The sequence below is a fragment of the Pinus tabuliformis genome, chromosome 6 (genome assembly GCF_031772625.1).
Source record: "Pinus tabuliformis cultivar Carrire ecotype Pingquan chromosome 6, CPIR1, whole genome shotgun sequence".
Taxonomy (NCBI): Eukaryota; Viridiplantae; Streptophyta; class Pinopsida; order Pinales; family Pinaceae; genus Pinus; species Pinus tabuliformis.
Genome location: NC_142292.1, coordinates 489,352,182 through 489,368,631, shown reverse-complemented (window position 1 = coordinate 489,368,631; position 16,450 = coordinate 489,352,182). Strand labels below are relative to the sequence as shown.

At 33.8% G+C, this 16,450-nt stretch overlaps 1 pseudogene; it reads left to right on the top strand.

Moving 5' to 3' along the window:
* The first annotated feature begins 10,009 nt into the window (after nucleotides 1-10,009).
* LOC149259457 (telomere repeat-binding factor 4 pseudogene) lies at nucleotides 10,010-11,575 on the top strand (annotated as a pseudogene).
* Nucleotides 11,576-16,450: the final 4,875 nt, after the last annotated feature.

The window sequence follows — 16,450 nt, the reverse complement described above, 5'->3', positions numbered from 1 at the left end:
TGAGACCTTTGAAAGATCCATCTCTGATTTGGTAGGGCTAGCTTCCACGTCTAAAGATTGGTTTGAGGTTACCTCCTTGGCTTCCTTTCTCAGCCTTGGGACACTGAGGAGTGCTAACACAGTGAACAGCTAGGGGGGTATGTACCTTGAGAGACAATGACTAAGGTGTCTATAAGCCATTGGTCTCGCCAACATTGTGCTCTAATCTTATGAGAGATAGAGTTGTTAATCAAGGCCTTGTTATGAACACTGTTGGTTACTATGATGCTATAACAAATGGATTGCTAATTTTGTTTCTCTTATGTGAATTCTTCAAGGTTGAAAGATAGCCAAACACCTTGTAATGATTTATGAATACCTCCCTAGTTAAGAGGGAGTGTTGAAGAAAGTGTAACTAGGTTCGGTCTTCATAAATGTACTTTTTATATTTGTATTTATTCAATAAAAGAAATATTATTTTTGTTATATTTATCAATGAGTTTCTTGCTCATTGAAATAGGTCTAGCACATGTTAAAGTGCTATAGGTAATTCAAAGAGTCAAAATAAAGTTTGAATACCCTTAAGGGCATGTTACACCATGTACATATTTGTATAAGAGTCAAAGAATATCCCTCCAAGCAAAGACAAGTCCTCCCCTTGCAAAAACATCATCAAAGGAGCAAAAATGATGAAGGAAACTCAAGTCGGCCTACAGTCATCATGTTGGCCTTAAGTTGGCCTAAAGGAGGGACAATCCTCTCTATATATAGAGGTTGTCCACTCCCTCAAACAACAAGCAATCCACCTTTGAAATCAACTAGCAAGGAAGACCGAGAAAAGGGAGAAAAAGGACGAGTACAAGGAGCCTCTAGTGCAACGAAGAAGGAGAAGTCATCACTGAAGGTTGGAGAACTGTTTCTAGGGTAAAAAATAGTCACACATGTGAGAAAAGGAGGCATCTTTGTAGTCATAATGGCAGCAACGTAACAGTCTCGTACTTATCATTGTTTGGGCTTGAAACTTAGGCATATAAGGCCTCCCACTAGAGTGAATAAGAGATTCTCTCAATCAAAGAAGAAAGGAACCAAATACTCAAGGAAACCTCCCACACGTGCGAGAATTTAGGTCTGTAGGATAGTCATATCAAGTCTGTAACTACACCTTGAAGAAGGAGCTCGGTTGGTCAAGAGGAAGGAAGGGATCATCACAAGTAAAGGGTCTCACTAAAGATCAAGGATAAGTGTCTCTTCTACAACAAGTGAAACAAGGACTATCAATAGTTGTAAGAAGAACGATGTTCCAAAAGAAGGAGGATGAAGTGTCAGGGAATGAAGTGCAGGAAGGAGGAAGGACTTGACTTGTGCTTGGAGGATATTCTTGTCAAGTATCTAGGGTTTGGCACTGATCAATAAAATCTTCAATAAGAGAAATTTACGAAAGGTTTTTCCTCTCTAAGAGAGAGAGGTTTTACCCTGGCAGAGAGCCAACATCTTGTGTTCTTGTTTCTTGTGTTTTTAAAACAGTTTGATGAAGTAAACACTCACACTAATAATAAGAGAAGCAAATCAAGATAACAAAGATAAATTGTAAAAGTGCTTCACAAATTGTTATCAAATCTAGAAGAATCCTACTATACATAGTTTCCCTTGAGTCTTCCACACTCTTGATTCATGACAATAATCCTTATGACATGACAAGCCCTAGAAGCGTGAGGAACATGCTTAACCTAGATGACCAATCAAAAGAAGCATGAAACCCATGCTTGAAAATAATATTTTTCTTTCTTCTTTTGCTTGTTACATAAGATATACATAATGACATGAGTACGTTGATAATTATTAAGATCAAAATAGTTACATTTTCCAACAACTTGGTGGTCTATAGGAGGTAGGGGTGTAAGAGAGTGAGGTCACTAGAAGACAAAAAGAAGGAAGAGAAAAAACAATAATAACAAAGGAAGATGAAGCAACTTGAGCCATGAGTTGGGAAAGCTACCACCTGAGTAGTATAAGATATTATAGTTGGAGAAGGACTTAGAGGAATTTTCAAGGATATCATCGAAGCAAAGGTAGTATAAACCTTTGAAATAGGAGGATCCACTGCCTGTTGTGCCTTTTGAACCCATTTCTGTTTTAGCTTCCCCTAAGGGAAATGCTTCCCCAAGTGTCCATATACATGGAAACAACCACATTTGAAGGAGATTCCTTCGCAGTCTAGGGCCTGTAAGTGAACCACCTGGCTTGATTTAATGGAGATCACATATGGAAGTCTTGAAGAGAAATTTAGGCCAACCAAGATGCATTCCATTCCCATGTAGCTCGGCTGAAGGTAAGATAAATCAACATCACAGTAAAAACCAAGTATATTTTCAACGTCTTTGAAGACATATTTGGACTAGAAAATGAGAGGTAGACCTAGTAAATAGACCCAAATGGGAGTAACAACTAGCTTTCTGATCAAGCATCAAAATTTACACACCACTTTTTGAAAAAGTTCCCATGCACCTTAGTGTTGTATTTTCTAAAGTATTTTTTGTGTGTCTTCTTTGGATGCGGCAATCCACCCTGCCCACCCTTTTGCCAAAATATTCCATTGAAGAGAATAACCCAAAATATTGGAGAAATTCACCTCTGTCTAGGATCTTAGGGCTGCCATGGACATTCTCTTGCTCACAAACCTTTCAACCATGATAAATTCTTCCATCTTGGACATTTTGTTTAATTTGATGTCCTTTCCTAGCACTAAGCTAGGTTAATCCACCTTTCGCATAATGCATTTCCTATTTTTCCTTGTATGCTCTATGACAAGTGGAGTTTGGGCTATATATTTTTTAGTAGGAAAACCATGTCCTCTTAACATCTTTGGGGTTAGAAAACTACTCAGTATAAAATTGTTGGCAAGAAGGAGCATAACAATCAACGATGATAAAGGATTTGAAATAGAGATATTGCTAGGGAAAGCAATGTATGGCAGAGATAGAGGGGAGGGAAACTCACCATAATCTAGGGATGATAGACCATTTGGAGAGGAACCATGATTTGTGTCTTGGAGTGGGGTTCGATCCTTATGATGATTGCCAATCACAAAGACACTGATAGGATGAAAGACATCTACAAAGAGCCATTATGTGAGATAAGTGGATCACCTTTGGAAGAAAGGACATTGCATGACAAGACCACATTTTCAAATGAGTTAGGGCGCATCCAATTTTGAGGGGAAGAGTAACAAGGAGAGGACTAAATCAGGGCCCTTGCCAAGGGGTCCTTCGAGTAGTTAAGTAATTCATTGTTCATATGAGGGAAATTAGAGTGGCCTACTTTAAAGAATAACAGATCCATGGGGAGAGGGGAAGAGCCATTGGATCCGTGACTACCCTGGTAGCCTTGGGCCGCAAGCCCAACCAAACTCTACACTAAATTATTTTAGTAGATTTTTTATTTTTTTATTATTATTGATAATAAATTTTCAATTAATTTTTATATGATTTGAATTCCAAATGCAATTCAAATTCAAACAAAAGAATTGAACTCCCTTATATGTGATTTGAATTTCAAATATAATTCAAATTGTAACCCAAAAAAATTGAACTCTTTCCTTTTTGTAATATATCCATGAACTTGTAAAAGACATTGATGATGTGGTATTCATTTTCTTTACACATGAGTTGGTGCGTTTGTATGTCAATTTAACCTTGTGAAAGACAATGGAGCCTATTCCATATGGAAATGGTTAAAGATGATGTAAGTAGTTAATTAGGATGGTCTTGGGGTGTGCAATTCACTTAATATTTTCAAATCTTATGTTTTTATGTGTAGATATGTTTGTGTTTCAATTTAACTCTGTGAAAATCAATGGATCCTATCTCATATGGAAATGGTTAAAGATAATGTAAGTAGCTAATTAAGATGTTTTTGGGTGTTCAATTTATTTAATATTTTTTAATCTTATGCTTTTATGTGGCAAAAAAAGTATAATTTGTTAAATAATTGTCAAGAGGTTATCTACAACCCAATATAAGAGTGATGTGTAGGTGTAATGTAAGAAAGTTTATCAACATTTTTACATGTAGACTTAATATGTTGCATTTATATTAAAATGTCCAATTTATAATACATAAAGGATTGACAAATATTTACATGTTATAGAGCCCAGTATGGGGGAGATTCATTTTACCTTATAAAATAGAATAATGATTCTATAACCATAGTTAGAATTTATATTAAAATGTCCAATTTATAATACATAAAAGATAGGTAAATATTTACATGTTGGTTAAAAGTAATATAGAGCCCAGTATGGGGAGATTCATTTTACCTTATAAAATAGAATAATGATTCTATAACCATAGTTAAATTTAATTAATAAGCACATAAAATTTTTAATACTTACAATAAACTTACAATATAGCAATAAGTTTAACAATCGATATTCATCTCCACTTTGTCATTGATATTATTAACTTGTAAATATGATTTATTACAATACCATGACTCATCAATACAACATCCCCAAAAACAATCTCTCATTCACAATCAAAATATTTTATAAATATTTTATTTGAATATATATATATATATATATATATATATATATATAGATATAGATATAGATATAGATATAGATATATATATATATATCTATATCTATATCTATATCTATATATATATATATCTAAAGGAAAAAGATTATAACTACTTTTGAGATCGGTCTACATGTCCATTACATTAAAATATGTAACTTAAAAAGATTAGCTATAAATTAAGATCCATTTTACCATATAAATTAAAATAAAAATTTGTAACCGCATTTAAATTTGATTAATAAGCACATAAAAACTTAACAATACTTACCATATAACAAGATTTTTAACCATGGATATTCACCCCACTTTACCATGGATATTATTAACCATACCATACCATGGGCATATATATATATATAATTTTTAGTACGTTTTTAGGCTGAGAGACATTCTCCATCCCAAAATGGAAGAAATGTTGTAAATGTTATCTAAACATTTTGATCCAGTCAAATTACATAAAAATAAAAATGAAAAGATAAAATAAAATTATTAATTAAAAAAGTTTAGTGAAATTACATAAAAATATAAATTAAAGGAAAAAAATAAAATTAATAATTAAACCAACCTAATCCATTTTAACTCCGGATCTATCCAGCCTAGAGAGGGATCAAATCTCTCGATTTGCAAACCTTTCTTCAAATTTTGCACAGAGAAAGGAGTTTTTCACCTAGAGATTTGATCTTCCACGTTTGATAGATCCACAATTAAGATGGAGTTAAGATCGTTCTAAGCTGGTTTAAAGATTTAATGATCTATTTTGTTTAAATAACTAGAAATTTAAAGAGAGTAAAATTCAATATTATAGTATTTTTTTTCAAAAGATTTAATAAGTGTATATATATATATATATATATATATATATATATATAATTTTTATTACATTTTTAGGCTTAGAGACATTCTCCATCGCAAAATGGAAGAAATGTTGTAAATGTTATCTAAACATTTTGACCCAGTGAAATTACTTAAGAATAAAAATGAAATGAAAAGATAAAATAAAATTATTAATTAAAACAGTTTAGTGAAATTACATAAAAATATAAATTAAAGGAAAAAATTAAAATTAATAATTAAACCAACCTAATCCATTTTAACTCCGGATCTATCCAGCCTAGAGAGGGATCAAATCTCTCGATTTGCAAACCTTTCTTCAAATTTTGTACTGAGAAAGGAGTTTTTCACCTAGAGATTTGATCTTCCACGTTTGATAGATCCACAATTAAGATGGAGTTAAGATCGTTCTAAGCCGGTTTAAAGATTTAATGATCTATTTTGTTTAAATAACTAGAAGTTTAAAGAGAGTAAAATTCGATATTATAGTATTTTTTTTCAAAAAATTTAATAAGTGTTAAACAATTTTCAACATAAACCAAAATTTTGTAGTTAAAATTTCAAAAAAATTATAATTACTTACAATTTTTTTCACAAATTTGAAAGAGAATTTGGAAAGGAAGTGAAGTTTTTTAAATTAAATAATCTGTTAATAAATATTTATTTATTTTAAAATACATAAATAGTAGCCCACATGACTTAGAATAGAGGGAGATGCCAAGGGTGGGTGTGGCCCATAGTGCAATCCTCACTTGATTTTGACAACTTAGATGCCAAGGGTTGGTGTGGCCTAGGCCGGGTGCAATTCCCACTTGATTTTGACAACTTAGATACCAAGGGTTGGTGGGCCCCGCTTGATTTTGACAAGTTAGATGCCAAGGGTTGGTGTGACCTAGGCCGGATGCAATCCCTGCTTGATTTTGACAACTTAGATACCAAGGGTTGGTGGGCCCTGCTTGATTTTGACAAGTTAGATGCCAAGGGTTGGTGTGGCCCAGGCCGGGTGCAATCCACGCTTGATTTTGACAACTTAGATGCCAAGGGTTGGTGTGGCCCAGGCCGGTCCCGACTTGATTTTGAGAGCTTAGATGCAAGGGTTGGTGTGGCCCAGGCCAGTATCGGCTTGATTTTGACAGCTTAGATGCCCTTGGGTGGCGATCTGTCACAGGTCAAACCTAACCTAATCTGAGATGAACTAAGAGCACTTGACAAAAAAAAGATAAATAATTATTTTCTCCCCTTTTTAGGGTGATACAATTTTTTAGAAGTTAAATTTTGACTATGGATCAAGTCTTATTATATTTGAAAAAATGTTTACCAATTTCTATATATATTTTAAAATGATTTACCCAAATTTTACAGGATAAAAACATTATAATATTTTCTTAATTTTTTTTTAAGAGAAATTATAAAGAATCCTTAAATTTTTGAAAATATTTTTACAAAAATATATCCAACCATTTTATCACTACCCTTATAAGAAAGAAAGATCCACCAAGGTTTAGACTCTAAGATTTGAATGGATCCTTGAAATTTTAGATGAACTTAGTGGGTAATCAATACTTATGGGAACTATTATTAATAACTATTTGCAAATGTAGTTTGACACTCATAGAAAAACATGATACTTCTCATAGAAAAACATGTTACTTTTTTTACAAGTGTAGGTTGACTCATCATTATCTCTAATGGAGTATACTTTTAGTTTTTCTAGATGCTTTTGAGTTTTGGGTCATTAACCCATTTTCTTATGTTTGAAAAAAATAAATTCTTAACTAATGACAAACAACTTTTGGTTTTATTTTAAAATCAATAAATAGTTTTAATATAAATAACATTCACGGGAAAATCAATAATCTTTATAATCAAGATTTTTTTTATTTGTTTATATATATATGCTTGGTAGGACTACATCCTCATCATGTCCAATATATCACCCCGATCGAAAAAGAAATTGAATGAGTGACTTCACATCAAAGGATGCCTTAACAAAGCACTCTATAGTTGTCTATCCAAGACCCATTGACTTTATAATCATGATTTTATTTGATCATATACTTTTTAATAAAATATAACATTCATAGTTTATAATATCTACCATGATTATAATTTCTTTTAAAAATATATTGATTTATTTTATTCAAAATTAAATTAAATAAATATAATAATTTTGATTTATATTATATATTTATAATCAAGTTGTCTTTAGTGCTACTTTTTAGAAGCTTTTCTATGGGTTTTTTCCCGTCTATTTTTTCTAAAATTATGCAAGAATTTATTGAAATCACAAGTTTGATGGATAACCCCTGCACAATAGAAGTGCCCTAGGGGATTTTTCGGGGGTTGAATCCATATATAGGGTGTTGAATCCATAAATACAGTCAAAAAACTAGTTTAAATAACACAAATTAAAATTTCACCTCAAATTTGTCCACCACCAAAAAAATCCATATCTACTATAACTATAATTTCTTTTAAAAAATTATTAATTTATTTTATTAAAATTTTAATTAATTAAATATAAGATTTTAAATTTATATTATATATTTTAATATTAACACTTAGTCAAATTAATTATAATTTAATTCTCCATTTAAAGTGAAAATAAACTAATTACTAATTATAAATATATAACAGTTACTGCTCCATCTTTATTATTATTATTTTATTATTAAAAAATTATATTTAAAATTTTAATTAAATACAATTTATAAATACACAAAGATTAAACGATAGTGCTTATCCACCATTGTGTAACATTTAATGTAGTTATTGGATTTGATTTTTTTTTTTAAATATAATTATTTTCTTTGCATTTAAATTGTTTTCAATTTGTTATATTGGAATGATTTCAAATTTGGTAACTTTTGGTGTATTTGAATTGTTATATTTGAATGGTTTTCAAATTTAATAATTTTTGATGTATTTGAATTGTTTTAAATTTGATGACTTTACTAACCTTTGAAGTTTTTTCAATATTATTTGGTATGTTTACGACTTATCTCAAAATTAAACATTAAGTTTAATCGATAAACTTAACTAAATTAAATATCTATTAATTCTTTATTATTATTATTTAATTTTTGTTTACTTACCAATTTTAAATGAGTAAATTAAAATTGAATAATTAAAATTAGTTTTTAACCTAATTATTATTATTAAATTTTTTTATTATTTTGAAAGAGATGTGGTTTACTATTTTTATTTATTGTTTTTAAAGTTTTTTTTGGTTATATATAGAGATGTGGTTTACTATTTATTTATTGTTTTTAAAGTTTTTTTAGTTATATATATATATATATATTTTTGTTAAATTTTTTATTAAGAATTGGTTGAAATCATAAGTTTGATTTATAAGTTCTACCAAAATAATTATTAATTATTTTTTTTAATTGTTTTCAAATTGTCATATTTAAATTGTTTTTACTTTTGATAATTTTTATTGCACTTGAATTGTTTTCTAATTTGATGACTTTTTTTACATTTGAATTTTTTAAATATCACTAGTAATGGTATACCACCCATCTCAACATTAAACACCACTTAACCATTTCAACATTAAACACTATTTAGCCTAATAGATAAACATAAACATGTTAATTATCTACTAATTCATCATTATTATTAACATTTTATTATTTAAAAATTTTAAATAGAGTTGTCTTTAGTGCGATTTTTTAGAAGTTTTCCCGTTCTAATTTCTCTAAAATCTGGTAGGAATTTATTGAAATCACAAGTTTGATGGGTAACCCTTGCACAATCTAAGTGCCCTAGGAGTTTTTCAGGGTGCTGAATCCATATATAGAGTCAAAAAACAAGTTTAAATAACACAAATCAAAATTTCACCTCAAATTTTTCTACCGAATTGTCCAAAAACCACACTATAAACAACTACATTTTAAATTAATAAATTACAATTAAATAACTAAAATTAATTAATAACTCAATTATTATTATTAAAACTTTTTATTATTTAAAAAATATTATTTATTATTTATGCTTTAAAGGTTTATTGGTTATATTTTTTTGGTCATATTTATTCAAAATCCAGTTAATATTGGTTAGAATGATATATTTGATTAGTAAGTTTTACATCATCCATACCTTTAGGATTTTCTAAAATACTGAATTCATTTAAATATTAAAACTAGAATTTAAATACTAAACCAACAAAACTAGAATTTAAACACTAAAAAAACAACTTTTGACCACAAATTGATTACCCAAATTTTAATAAAAACTCTAAAACATAAAATCGTTAAAACACATCTCTACAAAATAAATTTCTACTTCAAAACCTTAAAGGCGGGATGGTTAATTTTTTTTATTTTTACCCATATTATTTTAATGTTTTTTTGAATTGGGTAGCCTTTATTGGCCACAAGTTTTGTCAAGTTGGGTTGTTAAAATTTAGCTTTTGTTTTTATTGTTTTTTGTTTTTTTATTGACCCATATTATTTTATGTTTGATCAAATTAGGTAGCCTTAATTGGCCACAATTCTTCTCTAAATAGAATAGTAGAGTTCGTATTTTTTAATATATTTTTATGGGCTCGAGATCAAAATTGTTCATATTATTTTAATCTGGTTGAGTTGGCCCAAGGCGGCGCAATTTCGTATGAAACAGACTGATGTGTTGACAAGCTGAACATAAAACCTAGGTCGGCTGGCGGGTCTCATTCATCCTGCTGTGGTTTTGGTTTATTGGGCGGGCGGGCTTTAGTTTTGTTTCGGCGATTTTGATGAATTTTAGATCTGCCTGAATGATCATGATCGAACCTGGTTGAAGTCAGGGGATTGGTGGGTTTTTGGCGGTGCAGGGTATTGGTAGGGTTTTAGATTTGTGGGTTTTTGACAGCAGAGGGCATTGGTGGACTTTTAGAGTGGAGGGGGTTTTATCAGTGAAGGGTATTGGTGGGTTTTTGCCAGTAGTCTCAGAGCAGACCAGACAGAGGAGAAAGAGGCCATTTGAAGAAGAAACTGTAGATAGATACCTAGATACCTATCCATGGGTGCTCCTAAGTTGAAATGGACCTCTGAAGAGGAAAGTGCTCTGCGAGCAGGCGTGGTAAAGTATGGCACGGGCAAGTGGAGGACCATTCTCAAGGACCCAGAGTTTGCAGCCTGTCTTGCAGCTCGTTCCAATGTCGATTTGAAGGACAAATGGCGCAACCTTATGAGTAGTTTGAGTCCTGGTGGGCAGGGTTCCAAAACCCCTAGAGTAAAGCTCCTTGCACCTGTTCCTATTTCTTCAGCTGCCCCTCAGTCTCCTGTAACGACATCCTCTGCAGCAGCAGCAAGTTTGGATCATGTGATTTCTTCCCCTAAGAGTATTTCAACATCAACTGCTGCGAGGAATCATTCGCCGAGGTGTGATTACGATGACATGATTTTAGAAGCCCTTACAGCTCTGCGAGATCCGAACGGGACAGACGTTGCCACGATTGCAAGTTTCATGGAGGAGAGACACCAATTGCCCCCAAGTTTCAGGCGGGCTCTCTCTTCCAAGCTCAAGCGGTTAGTCTCGCAAGACAAGATTTTGAGGGTTCGTAACAGTTACAAGCTCAAAGATTTGGGAGAGGTCAATCAAGCAGTGGAAGGACCTCTGGTTGTATTTGATGGGTCGATGGAGGTATGCTCCAATGGCATCGATGCTTCTTCAGTGGACATGATAAATGAAGCTTCGATGGCTGCTGCCATGAAATTGGCAGAAGCAGATGCCATGTCTGCCTTGGCCGAAGAAGCAGCGAAGGAAGCAGAGATGGATTTAAGATTGGCAGAGGAAGCAGATGCGCTTCTTGAAGCGGCATCTTCAATATTTGATGACTTCACTCTGGACGAGGTGGATGGGTTTTATTATAGTTAGTGTTTTTCTTAATGATAAATGTTGATGTCTTTTCTTTTCTATTGCTTTACAGATTCGATATCTATGAACTCTAACTCTGTATTCAATGTAGTTGTGCCATTTATGCACTTTATACAGACCATACATATCTGGTTGGTTGAGTACAGAACTCCAACTGCTCTGCATTATGCATTAAAATCCATTTTAATGTTGGAGCGAGTGGAACCTTCCCTTGGTATGAACCTGATTCAATGTTGAAATGATTGCTACTTTCAACTACTAAACCACAACCCATAGCTGAACAAAATTATAATTAATAGTCGATATTTTCAGTATTATGTACAGAATTTTGTTCTGGGCTGATTTTGATTAACATGCTTATTTATTGAATAAAACCTTGTGCAATTTTTTTTTTTCCTCCAGTTATTTTAATTGATTCAATCATAATCATCTTTGACAAGGAATTGGAATATACTTAATGTTAGTTTCTTACTTCTCATTTTGCTTTTGTATTTTGGTCCCTGGTTTTTGCCAATTGGGATTATGTATCAGTTTCGTTTTTATCATTTTGCCTTTGTGTTGTGCTCTTTAGCTTTTGCCATTGAGATTCGAGCTGTGAACTCTTCCGGGGAACTTCAAAAAACTGCACAAGAAAATTCAATTACAGATAATTCATATTTCTTGTTTAGGGAGTGGGAACTGCACAAGAAAATTCAATTACAGATAATTCATATTTCTTGTTTAGGGAGTGGTTCCTCAAACACTGGGGGCTATCTATCTATAAATTACGACAGGTGGAAAACATGATTCATTGATTGGCCTTGGGTGTTTTCATACATTAATGGGCACATGGATTTTTCTGCATGTTTACAACTTAAATTATAATTTTTTTAAAAGTCATTTACTTTTTGAATGAACAAATGCATGCTTAGCTTGTTTTTACTCCTTAATATAGTCTCTACATTTTTTCCCTCTATACATGCTCCTTGACAACAATTTTGCTTCTTGTTTATGCTCTTGCAGCATTCTATACAAAATGTTTTTTAAAACAAAAACATGATTTTAATAATTTCTTAATCCAAATCTACATGCAAAACAGAGAGATCCAGAGCCATATATACTGACAGTTTAAACATGCTCTTTACTCATGTACAAAAAGAACAGAGAGATCCAGAGCCATATATACTGACAGTTTAAACATGCTCTTTACTCATGTACAAAAAGATTCTAGTATTTTACGGACAGTTTAAACATGCTCCTTACTCATGTACAAAAGGATTCTATGTAGCAGTTTTTTAAATGAAACAAAATTTCCTAAATGTGTTGATAATGTAATAGTTGCACATATCTATATTTAGTGGTAGGTTTACAGGTTACTTGTACTATTCAAATTAGTAGCTAAGAATCAGTTGATATGTAACAGTAAGAGTTGAGGACTTCTGTTTTACTGAACTTCAGCATATCTCCAGGAGAGTCTATAGAAATGTTGGCTACTATCTCCTACTTTGCTTGTAATGTGCAGAAAAGTGTTGTTTCATTTTCATGGTGTTGCATGTTCATATTTCCAATGGATCCCTGTCACATTTCGTCTACTATCTCCCACTTCCTCGTTATATACAGGAAAAAAGCTTATCATTTTCAATGGTGCTATCTGGGCTTATGGGACATGGTCCATGGATTTACAAGTGTCCACATATGGCTGTGGATGTAAGTTAATTTTCTGTTAGTGGATTGTTTGATGTGGCAACAGGTAAGTGATAGCTGCCAGTGAGCCGAGGGATCAAAGTTGGTTTTATCGTCCAGATTATTTAATGTATTATTTTGGAGAATGAAATAAAGATAATGAAGTATTATTTTGGTGAGTGGAAATTTTAACATTTATTTTATGATTACGGTTGAACTTATAAATGTAGTGATAGGCAATTAAAGTAATGAAAAAGTAGTTGGATTTCTGGTGACTATAACAGGTATTTAAACAGCACACAGCATAAGGAATACAAGTGCAGTTCAATAATGGAATTAGAAACCACGTATTTTTTAAAATTGATTTGTGATCTTTAGTTTTTAATTTTAGACGATAATAAAACTTAATTATGTGAATATGTAATGGTGTGGTTATTTGGATGATTACAAAGATAAGAGTATTGTTTTTTTGTTTGTTAAGCTTGGTAGATCTTTTTTTTCATTAATTATAGAGCAAATTTACACCACATAGAACTGATTAGGTGGCTTCAACTTGCCTAGTGGGAAACCAAGTCTGTTGGCCACCGATTTGCATTATATGCCCCATCCAATAGCAAAAAATCTCATGTCTCTCTATCCAAACAATATAAGTTTTAGATTCTTGTCCACTTCCATACTCTAGAGTTCTACATACATATATAATTGCATAGAAAAATTTAAAAGCTATCCGCATATATAAACAAAACTATCAGAGAGTAGGCATGCTAATCATGTTGTTCAGCTGACGCTGATTCCACTGGTGTTGGATCTTTGGCATTCGTACGAGGGGGCTCTGTCTGGACCAAGATACATGGCAAGTGCTGCACAATTTGGCCAAGGCAGATATCCTGTTTGTGCAGTTGGAACTGCACATTATGAAATTCTTACTTGTAATTCGACATTCCTTGAACTGTCATTGCCTTGCCTACAGAGATTTGCTCCATCGCCTTTCCCGACAGGCTTTTCATCAACCATTATAGTTAGAGGGTTTGCTTGAATTGGGTGATTTTGCGCCTTGTTTTTCCAGGGTTCAGGACGAAGACTCTCTAGTTCCTCCAATTTCGTATCCGTCTCTCTCATGCTTCATTGCTGCTTTCCATTCTTCTAACAAATTTCGAATTTCTTCATTGGTTCCCTCTCGCTTAGCCACTGCAGCTTCGCTAATTAACCGTTTGACAAATTTCGATCTTGTTGACCACTTGAAGGTCTAGGTTCCGTGTTTTTCCTTCTTGTGCGAGGTTTCTTACTACGGCCTCGGGCTTTTGCAGGTCGTGCCATGGTCTCTCTGGCCTGGTCCTGTACAGTGAGGAAAACTGTAACTTGATTAAATTTCAAAGTATTACAACAAGGTGCATGCACACATGTGGTAGGATTGCGTCGCTCCATCTTGCCAGCTTCAAACTCCCCTCTGTCAATTGCAATACCATGCCCCTCATGGTTGCAGGTGGGTTCCACAGAAGGGACCAGCACATGACTTGCACCAGAGGTTGCATTTTGCAAAAGACGCCCTTTAGCAGCGGTCTAGCATGCATTGTCTCCCCAATCCCAGGTAAAGGTGCAAGTGCCCACTGGTTGTCAACTTAACCTAGCTAGCATGCCCATTGTTATCTGCCCAATTAGCAAAAAGAGGACCCAACACAGGGATCCACCCATACTTGAGCCCCATAGCAACGCCATCGCCAACCCTCTTACCATAGCCCATTCAATTCCCTGCCAGGTATCTCGACCGTAGTATTCGTCCTCCCCAATTCCCAAGTTTCTACAAACCCCCCTCTGGCTACGCATGGTCATGTTGTAGAGGTTTCCTCTCACAATGCGGGTGAACTTGCAGACATCCCCATAGCCCAACCCCCCAGCGTCTCCAGCAACACACCTGCATGCTTCAACATTATGCCCCCTGCCCAGAGCCATCAAAGTTCCTGTATGGGAGAGGAGAATCTCGAAGCAGAGTGAGATGGAGAGGGTGTCTATCGGGTGCCAAAGACAAAAGCAGATTCAAATACACGCCACTAGCCTATGCCCCCATCCCTCCACGTCCTTACAATCCATCCCAGGATTCCTGCCCTCTCCCTCAAACGAAACCCAAAACAGGGCAACATAATGAGATAAGAGAGATGGCTGATAACATACTCGTAATCCTTCGCGTGCAGTCGATGGAGTTGCTATTGCTCGTGGCACCACCGAACTAACCCGCCATTGCAGTGACCTTGCTCACAATTGCTCTGATACTCACTAGACTTCTCTCCGGGACAATTACAAACTCCAACACTTCCCTTCCCCTGTTGCCACCTTTCCTCTATGTAGTGATTGACATCATGCAAAAAGCCACCGCACCCATTGCCTCGAGCGTGTGGGGGGTGGTGGTTCTGTACCTTGTAGTACTAACCATTAATCTCAAATTAATGTGGTAATATGTTGGCTCGCACCCTGATCGGGGGATAAAGGTAGAGTGTTGTTGTATTATATTGATTTTTTTTTTTTGATATTTAGATGCCATTCTAGACTATTTTGTAATTAAGTAATGGTGTGGTTATTTGGATGATTGTCAAGGTAGAATGTTATGATAATGACTTTATAATTTGTAATGTAAATATCTTTGCAAGTGTTTTTAGTGCTGAGCATAAGCCAAAGGCTTTGACTAAAATAGTCACAAGTCTAGGTTATGGGTTTAGTTGGGATACATATCTTTGTATTTTTAGTGTTGAGTGTAAGCCAAAGCCTTTGACTAAAATAGTCACAAGCCTAGGTTATGGGTTTAGTTGTGGTGGTATGTTTAAATGTCATAAAATTGAAGTATATTGAAGAATATAATAAATATCAAGATGGAAATAATGGGTTATGAATCCATGAGAGGGGATGATGATAGTCTATTTGAAGAGGAAATCATTAGAATAATGTTAGTAATGTTGATTTGTGTAGCTTGGGAGGTACTCCAAGCCCTAGTGTTCGAGGGTTGGAGGTCAAAGTGCCACAAGTAGGCTTGTGAGCTTAGAACTTAAGCTTGGGGTTTTTGCACTCAATCGTGTTTGGGGCAATTCTGGAAACACATTTCTACATGCAATGACATGGGACGATAAAGGGCAGAAAGGAGAATCCAACGCTTCAAGAATCGTCGAATTTCGAGTTGTAGAGGTGGAGAAATGAATTTTTGAAGTTGACAAGTAATTATTGGTTGTCAAGTCGTGTAGGCTTTGAGTAAAATTTGGCCAATAGATGTGTCTCTTCACTAATTCATGGAGCCCTCTTTATGTGTATATATAGAGGTGGAGTGGAGTCATTCTACCCATCCATTTTGCGCAACACAAGGGCAACGTAGAAGGAGAGATAAGAACTCGTAGGAGAAGAGACATCTCTGTTTTGGGCTGTAGAAGTAGGGCTACTTCAGTGAAGAAAGATGGTTCGATGGAGCATCTCCATCACTGTTTTGTTGAAGAAAAGTGTAACTAGGTTTGGTATTTGTCAATTTAATTTTGATATTTGTACTTGTCAAG